The sequence below is a fragment of the Symphalangus syndactylus genome, chromosome 4, assembly GCF_028878055.3.
Source record: "Symphalangus syndactylus isolate Jambi chromosome 4, NHGRI_mSymSyn1-v2.1_pri, whole genome shotgun sequence".
Lineage (NCBI taxonomy): Eukaryota > Metazoa > Chordata > Mammalia > Primates > Hylobatidae > Symphalangus > Symphalangus syndactylus.
In genome coordinates, this window is record NC_072426.2 from 102,149,418 (window position 1) to 102,163,755 (window position 14,338).

Below are 14,338 nucleotides of genomic sequence, written 5' to 3' on the forward strand. Positions count from 1 at the left end.
TGATAAAGGATAATATCCAGAGTATATAAAGAACTCCTAAAACTCAACAATAACAACAAAAAATCCAATTTAAAAATGGGGAAAAGACTTAAATAGACATTTCTCCAAAGAATGTATACAGGTATCTAATACATGTGAGAAGATGCCCAACACCACTAATTATTCGTAAATGAAAATCAAAATCACAATGAGATACCACTTCATACTGGCTATTATTAAAAACAAACAAACAAAAAAACAGAAAATAACAACTGTTGATGAGGATATAGAGAAATTAGGGCACTAGGGCATTACTGGCAGGCATGTATAATTGTGCACCTTCTGTGAAAAACGGCATAGTGGTTTCTCAAAAAATTAAACATAGGCTTACCATATGATCCAGCAATTCCACTTCTGGGTATACTCAAAATATTTGAAAGCAGGGACTCAGACAGATAATGGTACAACAATGATCACAGCAGCATTATTCACAATAGCCAAAAGATGGGAAGAACCCAAGTGCCCATTAGTGGATGAATGGATAAACAAAATGTGATATTTACATATAACAGAATTATTCAACCTTAAAAAGTAATGACATTCTGATGCTTGCTACAACCTGGATGAACCTTGAAGACATTATCCTAGGTGAAATAAGCCAGAAACGAAAGGACAAATATTGTATAATTCCACTTGTGTGAGATATCTAGCGAAGTCAAATTCATAAAGACAATAGATAAAATGGTCAAAAGAGGTCGGGGGCAGAGGTAAAAGGAGGATTATTATTTATTGGATACAGGATTTCAGCTTGACAACATGAAAAGGGGTCTGGAGATGGATGTTGGTGATGGTTGCACAACAATGTGAATGTGTTTAATGCCACTGAACTGCACACCTAAAAATGTTCTAAAATGGTACATTTTTGTTATGTATATTTTACAATAAAAAATGTAAAATTAATAAAACAATAAAAAATGTAAAATCTATATTTTCTGCTAAATGTAAGTTTAATGGGGGCAGGAACCTTGTCTTTTTCACTGCTGTATCCCCAGCATCTAACATAGTGTGTGGGGCATAGTAGAATCATTTGTTGGAACTGAATGAATGCCCGAAGTTGGGGAGAAACCAGGTTTCCATTCAGGGAATATTGGACAAACGCCACCGTAGCATTTTGTGGCATATCTCCTGCTGTGCTTCTCAGAAGTCACTAAGCCAAATCATAACTTCCCAGGATCTTAGTTTCCATGTCTAAGATTTGGTGGATAGTCTTTGACCAATCTTTTGGTGGGATTCTTGAGAGAACTGAATGATGCGCTCTGGAGGGGATCTTCTAGTACATGGAATTACTCAGCTGCCTTTTGCATGTGTCCCAGTCCTGGGCTCTTCCCTGAGGTGCCCAGTCACCCCTGTCCTTGCTGCCAGTCACCATCCACCCCTTCTCCACCTGATACGTCTCAGCTGCTGCCATTCTTTCTCTTACACTGGAGGCACTGGGGCTGCATTGTGCTTTAAAAGGATGGACCATAAAGCCTTTGTTAAGTTGCCTGTACATCCTTTATGTCTCTACATATATCAGATTGTAAGCCCCCAGAGGAGCAGAGCCAAGTTGTTAACTCACATTCACGGTTCTAAATTCAGTGCAGTGAGCAGATCGGGTTTATCCTCATGACGATGATGAAGAGGAATTGGAAGACTTTTCTTCCATTATATCGAATGCAGCTACTGAATTTTATAGGGTCCTCTTAGAATTTTCTGGATGGTTTCCTTTTTTTCACTTGAATACCTTATTCCCCTGGAGTGAAATGCATAGAAATAGAGAGGTAAATGGTCTGAAAACAAATGTACTGTAATACATTCACTTTGGCTACAAAAATAAAACAACCCAAACCTAGTTTTTCTTGCAGTCTTTAAATCCAGATGGTAGCAAAATTTGACATTTCAATTCTGTTTGTGAAATTCATTTTGTTTTTAAATTGGGAAGAACTATAGAGCTAAAAATTGTCTGAAGCACTGGGAAAGCCTGGTGAGACCTCTTTAGGAGTGTTATTAATAAGGACTTGGTATTTTAAAGTGGATTTGGAGGCATTGTAGATAGAGACTATCAACAACTACAATGGATTTGAACAAGGACCCTGATACCAAGAAGCCACATCCCTACTCCATACCTAAGATGAAAGAGACAGAGGATTGGCCTGGAGAATGCAAGGAAAAAAGAAATCTGGACAAAAATAGAGACTGTTTTGGTAGCCAAATTTAGTTAATATTTTTTTAAAGAACCAATTCCCTAGTGAGCTTGCAGCTGAAAATTTAGCATTAGAATTCCACTTTTAGTTGGCACATAACTATTTACATTAACTGTATAGTAAAATATTTATAGTTCTCATTCCATAAGGTAGGTTATCATTCTCAACAAGTCTGTCTTTATAAAGTTCTGAAATTAACAATCATGTAAGGCCTTTTTACAAATAAATTTCTGTACTATAAGGATTCAGCTTAATTAAACTTAAGATTTAGGGGCCCAGAGTGGTCAAAATCAGGTAAGATGCCCCCCTTACAGAATAGTTTATTGGCTGGGCTTATTTCTGATGGCGTCTGCTCTCTCTATATTCCTGGAGAAAAGCATAGAAACAAATCAGTGTGTATGTTGTAAGCAGTGTACCAGTTAAGTTTCTTTTGGTTGAAAGTGAAGGAAGCTCAACCAAATGGAATTAATCAAAAAGGGAATTTATAGGCATTTGTAACTGGTCCGCTTGAAGAGCCTAGTTTACCTGTTGTTTGACGCAGGTGCCCAGAGACATTTCCAGCACCAGGTCTCACCTCATTTTCTCTCTCTGCCACATGTTGGCCTCATTCTTAGATAAAGTCTCCCCTTGTGGTTGTAAGAAAGCTGCAGCCTCCCGTGACTTCACACTCCCAAGACTTCAAGTCTATTGAGGAAGAGAGGACATCTCACCCTCAGCAGATAAATTCATAAAGACAGAAAATAAAATGGTGGTTGACAGAGGCCCTGCATTTGGTTCTCAGTGGCCTGAATTAGGACATGTGCCCATCCTTGAATCAACTATTTTGTGTAAGTGAATTGAATCTGCAGATTAACTTAGTTCAGTCATGGCTCACACTGGATTTAAGAGTGGGATAAGCCATCCAAACCACATGGCCCAAGATTGGTGGAAAAGTGGTTCCATTAAGGAGAATTATGATAGTTATAGGGACCAAAACAACAGATATCAGCTATAAAGTTGTATTTAATAAAAGTACTCACGATTTTTATAGAATATTTACAAATATTGACTTTATTATTTGCTAGGATATACAAAAAATGCATAAAAAGTCTTCTCTTTTTGGTTTCTTATGGCATGAGAAACCACCTAATTCTTAGAGTTGATACATTATAAGAGTTTTATGCTTCCTGATTCTCATATGTTTAATTATGAAGGTCTGAGTACCTCACTGCTTTGATATATTGTAGAAAAATATGTTAATGAGCTATTTTCTCCACATCTTCTTCCTAGGAAATGTACATTCTTTGGATTTGGAGAGAATGAATTTCTTCAGAGTCTCCTTCCTTTTGCTAACCACATTCTATATTTAGACCAAAAGGAGAAAGAGTTATTTCTGGCACTGGGCTGAAGAAAATCCTTCTGTGTGTGAGTATTGCTACCATATACATAAACTATGTATTTGTGTGTGCAATGACAGTTACATCTTCCTTCACTGGCTCTGGTACAGGTTCTTACTCTCTGATTCTTTCTCTATTTCCTTACATGTCTCTTCTTCCTCTCCATAATGCATGATACATATATGTGTGTGCATGTATATGTACATGTATGTATGCGTGTGTATGTATACACAGGTGATATTAAAAAATATTTAACAAATAAAATTACATAAAAGTCTACCAGTCAAAGTGGATGTCAGCCATAAACAACCAAAACCACTGTACAGGGACACAGGAGCTGAATATAAGCCTATATGGGCCTTGTATCATAGGAACAAAAAAATTATTAACAGGTGAATTTCCAAAGATTCCTGCCTCAACTCTCCCAATGAAGATGGGGAGGGGAGTGGAGAACAGAGAGAGCACAAGAATTGGATGAATTATCCTTGGGAAAAAAGGAGTAAAAGAGAAAAACATCCATTACTTGTTAGGACACTACACATCAGTGGATGTGATACGATGGGAGAAAATCTGTTTAAAGGTGAGAGGAATTAGAGGTGAGGAAGAAGAAGCAAGAGGAGGAAGAGATAGTGAGAAAATTGCATGGATGAGAGAGTTTCTTGGGGTTGGAAGAAGAGAATCTCCAAAGAGTTTCAGATAGAATGAAGCGGCAAGATGAGAAATTTTAATGTGTTTCTCTGGATTATGTGTTTGATTTCTCTTTCAATATCCTTTGAGAAGTACAAGAATATTGCTCTAATATTTCCCTGGAACTAGATGAGTTGGATCCACAGGTTTATAAAGGATTATACACCAAAAAGAGATGTGTTAGAGCTTTTGGTAATTCTGTTTCTTTGCCCATAGTTTCTGCTGAAGGGGTGGGACATGGTGGCCATGTTTTGTGCCTGCCTACTCCCACCTTGTTATGACTTACTGAGCTAGGGAAGGATTCCTGGCTCAAGCATTGGCCTTAAATTGGCCAGCGACTGTGGCGTGATCTGGTAAAAAAAACAAAAACAACGAAACAACAACAACAACAACAAAAACACGCTGGTCCACTCAGCTTTCTCCTTTGGGGAATTTGTACCGTGAATACCAGTGCATTCATTCAGTTGTTCAACTATGGTTAGTTTCAAGTACCTAATGTCCATCGACGCTCCAGGGTACTGCTAATGACTAGGAAAGAGGGCAATTTTAAATACACAAATAAGGCAATTTCAGGTGATGAAAAGTGCTCTGAAATAGTTAAACTGGAGATTTCACAGAATGTTGTTGGGACAGTGAGCTACTTTAGCTAGGCTGGGCAGAGAGGGCTTCTCAGGTGGTGGTTGAGCTGAGACTTGAATAAGATAAAGAGCCAGAAGAATTCTGTGCCAGGCAGAAGGGACAGCAACGTTAGAGGCTCTGAAGTGGGAACAAGTTTGGCATGCTTGCCTGGAGAGTGAGTGAATGGCAGTGGGGGAGGTGGGTGGCGGCATGACTGTGAAGAGGAAGCCAACGCCTGATGTTCCAGAGTAATGAGGGCCCTGGTCCGGAGTTTGGATTTTATTCTAAATGCACTGAGAGGCCATGGAGGGTTTGAAGCAGGGCAACAGCATGGTCTGTGAATAATGAAGACATTTACTGAGAAAGGAACACATCTAGGGGAGAAATCAAGAAGGAAAGAGTTTACAATGGGAGCTACCACTGAGAGCTCTGATGGGAAATATATGTGTACACCAAGGCCGTGAAGAAGCAGAAACCATGCTTTAGATGAGGAAGCAGAGATTCCAAGCTAGAGAGGATAGGCTGAGGGAGTCAGCCAAGAGGAAGAGAACAGCAGAACTAGGTTTTGAGTGAGAGTGAGGTGGAGAGAGTGCTCAATATTTTAGCTGTTTCTGTGGTGGCTTCCTGGTCGCCCTGAGAGCTGTATGTATCACAGTTCCTCCGAGATCCCCTTTTCCCTTATTGCTCCATTGATTCTTTCAGTAAACCACCCCTTCCCCTTTAAAAGCTACCTCGAGGGACTTTGTTACTAGAAACTAAAGCTAGCTAGCTAAAATGAATGGGATCATACTATACATAGCCTTTTGTAACTTGTGTTATTCCCTTATCATGATGGAACAGATGTCTTTCATGTCAGTAGATGATAGAACTACACCATCACTTTTGTGGCACATGGTTTTATGTTGGACACTTCTTGCTCTCACACTTCACATCTTCTCAGTTTTACTCTGGCCATTGCATAGGTGTTACCTTACATGTACCTGCTTTAGCTGCACCATGTATTTGTCAGTTTCTGCCCTGGGGTTCCTCATACCCCACATGGGAAACTTGTGGGGACCCATTTAGCACTTGAGTCTGTGCAGACATGGAAGTGTGAGGGTGTTAACCATCATGGGAAAACCCTTGACCAATGGGAGATGGGAGCCCATGGCTAAATGCTCCCCAATTCTATCTCTTAGGTTGACAATTAAAAGGGGCACATTCTACATGGTTTCTTAGAGCCCCTCATTTGAATCAAGCTCCAGTTTCCCATACTTTCCAGTTTGATAATGTACCTTAATAGTGGATTTTCTTTCTTTCCTGTTCCATTTTTCCTAGTTTCCCACTACTTTTCCTTGGGTTGACCCCCCAAAATAAACTACCTCCATGCAAGTTCCTCACCTCTGCTTTCTGGCTGGAACCTAGGCCAACATAGTATTGCATTGCCTGAATGCATCCAAATATAGTGTTTTATTATTGATGGACATTTAGATTATTTCCTTTTTTCATTGTTATAACCAATGTTGTGATACATTCTTATGCACACATTTTTGTATATTTCCTTGCATCTTTATTTCATTACAAAAAATTACTATAAATGAAATTGCAGTCTATTACTGATCAACAACAGGAATGCACATCTTTGTTTGTTTGTTTGTTTGTTTGTTTGTTTATAAAGATGAGATCTTGCTCTGTCACTCAGGCTTGAGTGCAGTGGCACCATTATAGCTCACTGCAGCCTCGACCTCCTGGGCTCAAGTGATCCTCCTGCCTCAGCCTCCTGAGTAGCCGGGACTATGGGTACGCATCACCATGCTCAGCTAATTTTTAAAATTTTTTTCTAGAAAAGGGGTTTCCCCATGTTGCCCAGCCTGGCCTTGAACTCCTGGGCTCAAGCGATTGTCCCACCTCAGCCTCCCAAAGTGATGGGATTATAGGCATGAGCCATTGCACACAGCCCCACACATATACATCTCAACGGCTTTTGGTACTTGCTAGAACCAAAACATTTGTATTTAACAGTTTCACACGTTTGTGGGAAAAATTAGCCACTAATGGGAGGACACTGTCTATAAAAATTCTCCTAAAAGACTAATTACATGTTGAGGGCTGGCTGCATTCCATAACTATAAGCTAATAACTCAGTTGTGACTAAGGTAGAGAGACTTACTTCACTTGGTTCAAATCAAACTTAACACTGAGTTCTTTGGGCTTGACTTTGAGTCTTTTTAACACTATGAAGTAAGAAGTGGTGAGAGATCAAAAATTAATCTGAGAGAGTCACTTTATATATTTTAAGATGATTGCACTGGTGATATCACTGCTCAAGAAAGTTTGCAAGCACACAAAGGCCTTTAATCTCTAATGCTTAAGCTTACTATAGTAACATTTTTCTTAAGAGAGAAAAAGGGGCACCAACAATTTAGAATTCCCTATATCATTAACACTAAAAAAAGTTGCACTAGGACTTCTTTTCTCAAAGAAGCTGTCAAAATTGACCCAAGATAATCCTCCTAAACTCTATGTCCTTCGTGAAGGTGTATCTCACCCTTACTTTTACTGTAGTGAAAATAAAGTGGAAGTTATCAAGTAAGCAGAGAAAACTGTGTAATAACTTTTCATACCATATTGTATTAAATCTAATCTGTTCTTATGATTGTATTGCCTTGATTACTTAAATTTTAGAAAGCCTTATATTTCACAGTGCATAGGTAGGTGGCTTATAGTTGATAATATTTGGTAACTGGTTTCCACAAAGGGTTGCTCAGTTGACACTTGCTTAGAAGTATAGCTATTTCTACAGTAAATAAGATTCTACTTACATCGTTTTGGCTTACAGCACTTTTCCCACTATCTTTTTTTTTTTTTTTTTTTTTAATTTGAGGTAGGATCTTGCTCTGTCCCCCAGTCTGGAGTGTAGTGACATGATCTTGGCTCACTGCAACCTCCATCTCCTGAGTTCAAGTGATTCTCCCCATCAGCCTCCCGAGTAGCTGAGATTACAGGCATGTGCCAACATGCCCAACTAATTTTTGTATTTTTAGTAGAGACAGGTTTCATCATGTTGTCCAGGCTGGTGTTGAACTCTTAGGCTCAAGCAGTCCACCTGCCTCTGCCTCCCAAAGATTTTTCCCATTATCTTGACATGCAATAAAAATGTTGGGCATTTGCCTCTTGGTCAAGAGTGAAACTCTTTATAATAGCATTGTTTCTATGGAAAAATTAAAGTCTATGTTTTATTGATTTGAAATAACTTTTACAGGAACTTAACTCACATAAATGAAAAATTGCTTGTCTTATAGGTCTTTTTTCTCTTTGTGTAAACTTATGGGATATGTGATCACAAACATTAGTGCAGTTTAAAGTTGCTTTTAAGTAGTATGCCTTTTAATTAGGTTTGTACAGAAGAGGTGGATCCAGAACTTGGAGGCTGGGACATGCCAGTCTGGGGAGTTTGAGGTGGGCTGTGTGGAGCCATTGAAGCTTTTGAGAATGTAAGTAACCAGAATAAATCAGAATTTTTGAAACTATAATTGGGTCATTGAAAGAAGACAGGGAGATCTGTTAGAAAACCGGTTTAGGCATGAGATAATGAAGGCCTGAGCTAATGTGCTGGCTTTGGAAGCAGACATAAAGGGGGAAGGGATAAAGGCGATATCTGAAAGGACCTAGGATGCTGAATAAAAGTGGGACATGAGGGGAAATGGTAAGAAGGACTGCAGTTTTGTGTTTGAGGGAGTGAGGGTAGAGATTTGGCTTTTCTTTTCTTTTTCTTTTTCTTTCTTGTTTTTTTTTTTTGAGATGGAGTTTTCGCTCTTGTTGCTCTTGGAGTGCAGTGGTGCAATGTCGGCTCACTGCAACCTCTGCCTCCTGGGTTCAAGCGATTCTCCTGTTTCAGCCTCCTGAGTAGCTGGAATTACATGTGCCTGCCACCACACCCAGCTAATTTTTGTATTTTTTAGTAGAGATGGGGTTTCCCCACGTTGGCCAGGATGGTCTCGAACTCCTGACCTCAGGTGATCCACCTGCCTTGGCCTCCCAAAATGCTGGGATTATAGGCATGAGCCACCACGCCCGGCCTGGCTTTTCTACCATTATATCTACAGGTCTAAAGCAGTGCTTGGCATGTAGGAGGTACTCAATAAATAGTTGGTGAAACAATGAAGGGCATTTGTATAATCAAAAATGAGATAAATTTACCCATATGACATTCTCAAATTGATTCCTCCCTTAATATTTGTGTAACACCCACCTGGCACTCAGTGTGAATATTTACCAACCATATAGTGTGGCTTTTTCTCTCACCAGCAGGCCTAATTTGGCAGACTGGTTTTGTAGCATGGTAGCCCTTCATCTTCATCTTGGAGTGAATTTTAGCTTCCCTAAAGGATGATGTTTGCATAACTCTTCCTTCATCTTTGTAACAAGAACATCATTTGCTGGTAGACTTTGCTACTCATTTCCTTCCTCCGTAAAGTCATGAAGAGCAATGTGTTGCATTAGTATTTGCTTGCTTTGTGTTGTGTATGGGAACTGGAAGGAAAGGGTTCACTTGCAGAGAGGAAGCCTAAGGAGCCAGGGCTTATGCCCAGAAATCCTTCATCAAATAAGGATTTATGGAATACAAGGACAGTCTAGAAGGGTAAAATCCCTGTCCTTGGGAAATTTAAGTAGAGGAGGTCAAAATGCTATAGTGGAAAGAGTCTAAACAGGAAATAAAGAAAACTCATGTGACATTGAGCAACTTAAAATTTTCTTGGGTTTTATTTCCTTCATATGTTAAAAAAGAGAGACTTGGGTTAGATAATCTCAAAGATTCTTTAAAGCCCTAAAGTCTATAATTCTTTTTCTGACCTTAAATGCATTGATGAACTATCATTTGTTCCTCACCATCTCTTTTGTCTAGCTTCCTTCTGAATACTTCGCCTGTGTTGCATGTTTCTCCCAGCACTGTCTTTAAGCCCTAACCAACATTCTGATTGTGTTTGTAGCTTATAATCATGGCAGCAAGTCTTCCTCATTTATTCAGACTTAATAACTTAGTCTATTTAACTTAGGCAAAACATTTGTTGTGTTTGGAACAGCTAGTTTGGTGAGATTGTAAAAGGTGCCAGAAATTTATTAGGAGATGCCTCAGACACATCAGCCTGTCTGCCTTTAGTGTCTGTAACCCACATATTTACACCAAACTCTGTTTGCTCTGAATCACAACATTTCACTTAGGACTTGGTGGTTGTAGTTGGCCTTATCAACTCTAGGCCATAACTTGGAATCATTTTTCTTGCCTAATGCCACATGGACACATAGTCCTATCATAAGCATTAAAGAGTAAGCAGATGTCTTGTTAGGTGGCATCTCTTCTTGCTGTTAAGGAAGGCCTGAGCTCGCTCTTATATTCTTTGTTCAACAGATTTGTTGCTGGACCATTGCCTATTCTGTTTTTAAAAAGCTATTACAGCATTTTTCCTCTCTGAGAAAATTCCTTGATAAATACATATAGGACTGTTGACATCAGATTCTTATGTGTTTATTAAATTTGAGAAGTGGAGCTTAACAAGGAGGGCATGGTTTTAAGCTGACAATGTAGTGCTGGCTATAAAATACAGGGGAAGGCTTGGAATGGTGGCTCATGCCTGTAATTTCAGCACTTTGGGAGGCCAAGGTGGGTGCATGGCTTGAGCCCAGGAACTTGAGACCAGCCTGGGCAACATAGGAAGATACGGTCTCTATAAAAAAAGAAAAATAAAATACAGGTAAAGACCGAACTAGAATGCAGGGCCTGAGTAGAACTTCTAAACTTTGTTTATAAATGCAATAGTATGGAGTCCCTAAAAAAAGACAATGTCTTTGAGAAGAACACATAAATGTTTAGAGATACCATATACCCAAAGGGAAGTATTACTCTGTTTTTCGTTGTTGTTTCAGATGCTTGGCTTACTGTCTGGAATTAGTAGCTATCGGGTCTGGGTATTTATAGAGTTCTATTGGGAGCTGTTAATGAACCCTTCATTCAAATCTAAGACTAACCAAGACTTTCAATTTCAGAGCTTTTTTCCTAGGAGAACTGACTTAGAAACTTAGAAAATGCATTTCTTCACAAACATGGCATAAACCTTCATAATATATGGACAAAAACAAGTCTCATTAAGGCCGAATGCCTTAAAGAGTGCCTACTTGGATAACTATAGTCAGATAGAACCCACCCAGTCCAAGTGCCTGTGATCGGGGCAGATTTAACTACCATCTAGTCTCATTCAAGTTCACATGTTGCTCAGGGCTTCCATTTCTTGACGTAGTGCTCCCCTGGGTGTCATGGACTTATGAGTTTCTTAGAAAGTCCTCAAGAGGCAGTTTATATGGGATTTAATAAGCTTTTGAGGATGAGTAGATGTCCATCTGTTAGATGCTGCAAGGGTGATGTGTAGGCTTTTGTCAATGGTGGACTCTCGCTCTACAGCTCCTCAGCTTGGCTGATATGTGGTTTTCGTTAGAATAGTGCTGGGTGGTTGATGAGTATTGGCTCAGATTCCATACAGTTCTTTGATATTAGTTATCATGTACTTCTTCCATGTCTATTCCTCTTCTTTACCAGCAAAGTCACCCACCACTACCATTTTTCTTTTAATCACAGCCCAAGTGATCCTCAGTTAACCTGGGAGATGGAGAGGGGATCATTTGCCTCTCTCTATTCTGTTTCCAATCTATTATTATGACATAAACTCCATGCCCTGCTTCCTTCATTCTTGCTGTAGCTGTTCTAATTCTCTGTAAGGCAATATGGGTGCCTCAGATTGAGTAGAATGGGGTCACTCCAAGGAAGTGCAGAACATTTTTTTTAAAAACCACAAAGGTGAGTTGGGCACGGTGGCTCACGCCTGTTATCCCAGCACTTTGGGAGGCTGAGGCAGGCGGATCACGAGGTCAGGAGTTCGAGACTATCCTGGCCAATGTGATAAAACCCTGTCTCTACTAAAAATACAAAAATTAGCTGGGCGTGGTGGTGGGCATCTGTAGTCCCAGCTATTCAGGAGGCTGAGGCAGGAGAATCGATTGAACCCAGGAGGTGGAGGTTGCAGTGAGCCGAGATCACACCACTGCACTCCAGCCTGGGCGACAGAGCGAGACTCCATCTCAAAAAACAAAAACAAAAACAATACAATAAAAAACCCACAAAGGTTAGTATTTCAAGATACTACTTCACTAGTATCTCAATGCAATAATTCTTGGAAGGGATTCCTTAACTTGGAGTTTTATGAAGATGTCAAAAGTAATTGTTGAAACCGTTGAACCTAGATTGTCAAAAGAAGCCCTCCTGGTGATTAAAGCCTATGACTTAAAAAAAAAAAAAAAAGAGGCCCTCTTTTGTAGAGGCCTTTTAGGGATTCTGACATCCCTAAGAAGTTGATGAGAAACTATAATTTGTGTGGCTTAGAGAAGAGATTACATAAGGATTCTGTTCCTCTTGTTACATGTGGTCCAGAGAATCCTCTTCTAGACACTGAGTCCTTTATTCCTAATTCCTGTCTGATATGGTTTGGATTTGTGTCCCCACCCAAATCTCATCCAGAATTGGAGGAAGGGCCTGGTGGGAGGTGATTGGGTCATGGGGGTGAATTTCCCCCTTGCTGTTCTTGTGATAGTGAGTGAGTTCTCATGAGATCTGATGGTTTAAAAATGTGTGGCACTTCCCGCTTCGTCCTCTCTCTCTTTCCTGCCACCATGTGAGGAAGGTCCTTGCTTCTCCTTTGCCTTCTGCCACGATTGTAAGTTTCCTGAGGCCTACCAGTCATGCTTCCTGTTAAGCCTATGGAATTGTGAGTCAATGAAACCTCTTTTTTTTTTTTTTTCATAATTTACCCAGTCTAAGGTAGTTCTTTGTAGCAGTGTGAAAATGGACTAATAACACTGCCTTTACTTGTGCATTGGCTTAAGTCTGGCATTAAGCCCTGAGCCTCTATCAGCTGGTTTCTTTAGGATGTTTTACCTCTCTGTACTGCTCTACCAGAACTGGCAATGGATATGCAACAACACGATTGTCTTTCTAATGGGCTCAGTGTCAGTGTCTGTGTCCTCCTTAGCAGATTAGTTCTTTTTGAGGGGTCAGACCCTTTTGTTCCACTGTGGTCAAGAGAGAGAAGTTTTACAACTTTTTCAGTGGCTGTCTCGTCTTTTTTTTCCCCATGCATATTCTGCTTATGTATGGATCACCTTTCTTGACGTCCTCCTTGTGGTCAGTAACATTAAGACACTGGAGTCTAGAGGCACGGTCTCAGCTCACTGCAACCTCCACCTCCCAGGTTCAAATGATCTTGTGCCTCAGCCTCTTTAGTAGCTGGGATTACAGGCCCATGCCACCACGCCTGGCTAATTTTTGTATATTTAGTAGAGATGGAGTTTTCACCATGTTGACCAGGCTGGTCTCGAACTCCTGGCCTCAAGTGATCCACCTGCCTCAGCCTCCCAAAGTGCTGGGATTACAGGCATGAACCACTGCGCCTGGCCAACATACTACATCTTGAGCAATAACTTTATACATCTCCTGGGTATCAGTGGCTTGGCACATTGGCTTTTCATCACTTCATTTTTATTCTCCCGTGAATTACATTTATTCTGAAGAGCTTGGCCTCAGTTGAGACTGAGAAGTTAGTCACCTTGACTACTTCTTGGTATTGTCATTGTAAATGTTATTTCCCAATGTGAAAGATGAGAACCTAGCTTTCTCTTACTTATCTCCCCTGCACCTATCACATATTTGCACACTTCCCATTCCTCCATCCTCCTAATATGGATATGTGGTGGTTTTAGTGACATCAATATTCAGTGATTACATGATTATGATTATATAAATATTCAGTGATTACATGATATGATTATATATATAAACCCATTTATCTGAGCCACGATAATGTTGTCTTCTCTGTACAACTTTTTATTTTCCCTGAAACTAATAATTTTCATGTTTATACATTTTTTGTCTTCTTTGTGCTTATCTGCTTGTATCAGGGGTCAGCAAACTGCGTCTCATGGGACAAATCCAGCCTGTTACCTGTTTTTGCAAATAAATTTGGTTTGCTTATTGTTTATGTCTGCTTTTGCCCTACAACAGCAGAGTTAAGTAGTGTGATGGAAACTCTATGGCCTGAAAAACCTAAAATATTTATTATCTGGCTTTTTATAAGAAAAATTTGCAACCTCTAGCTTATTATAATTCAACCTCAAACTACAAATTTTTAGTCTCTCTGCAGTGTATTCAGAAACATTCAGTAGTCTACTGACTTAATTTCCTGGGGCAAGCTCTTCTGGAGCCTTCTGACTTGGTTTCAGACCTTTCAATTGGTCTGGTTGCCCTATGGGCCTGGGACACAGCGTCAGGCTGTGTCACCCTTTATCATCCATCTGGAGATTCTCTTTGCTGTCTTCTGTGGTGGATCTTTTGTTAACTGTATCACATGTCTT

At 39.9% G+C, this 14,338-nt stretch overlaps 1 long non-coding RNA gene across 9 annotated transcripts in view; it reads left to right on the forward strand.

Moving 5' to 3' along the window:
* LOC129481056 (uncharacterized) overlaps positions 1 to 14,338 on the forward strand; it is a 238,179-nt gene that overhangs the window by 40,744 nt on the left and 183,097 nt on the right. For 5 of the 9 annotated variants that reach the window (XR_010120369.1, XR_010120366.1, XR_010120364.1 and 2 more), the window contains one exon: positions 3,492 to 3,626. The exons of the other annotated variants lie outside the window; for them this stretch is intronic. This is a non-coding gene — a long non-coding RNA (uncharacterized lncRNA). The remainder of the gene's footprint in view (positions 1 to 3,491; positions 3,627 to 14,338) is intronic. 9 annotated transcript variants of the gene reach the window in all.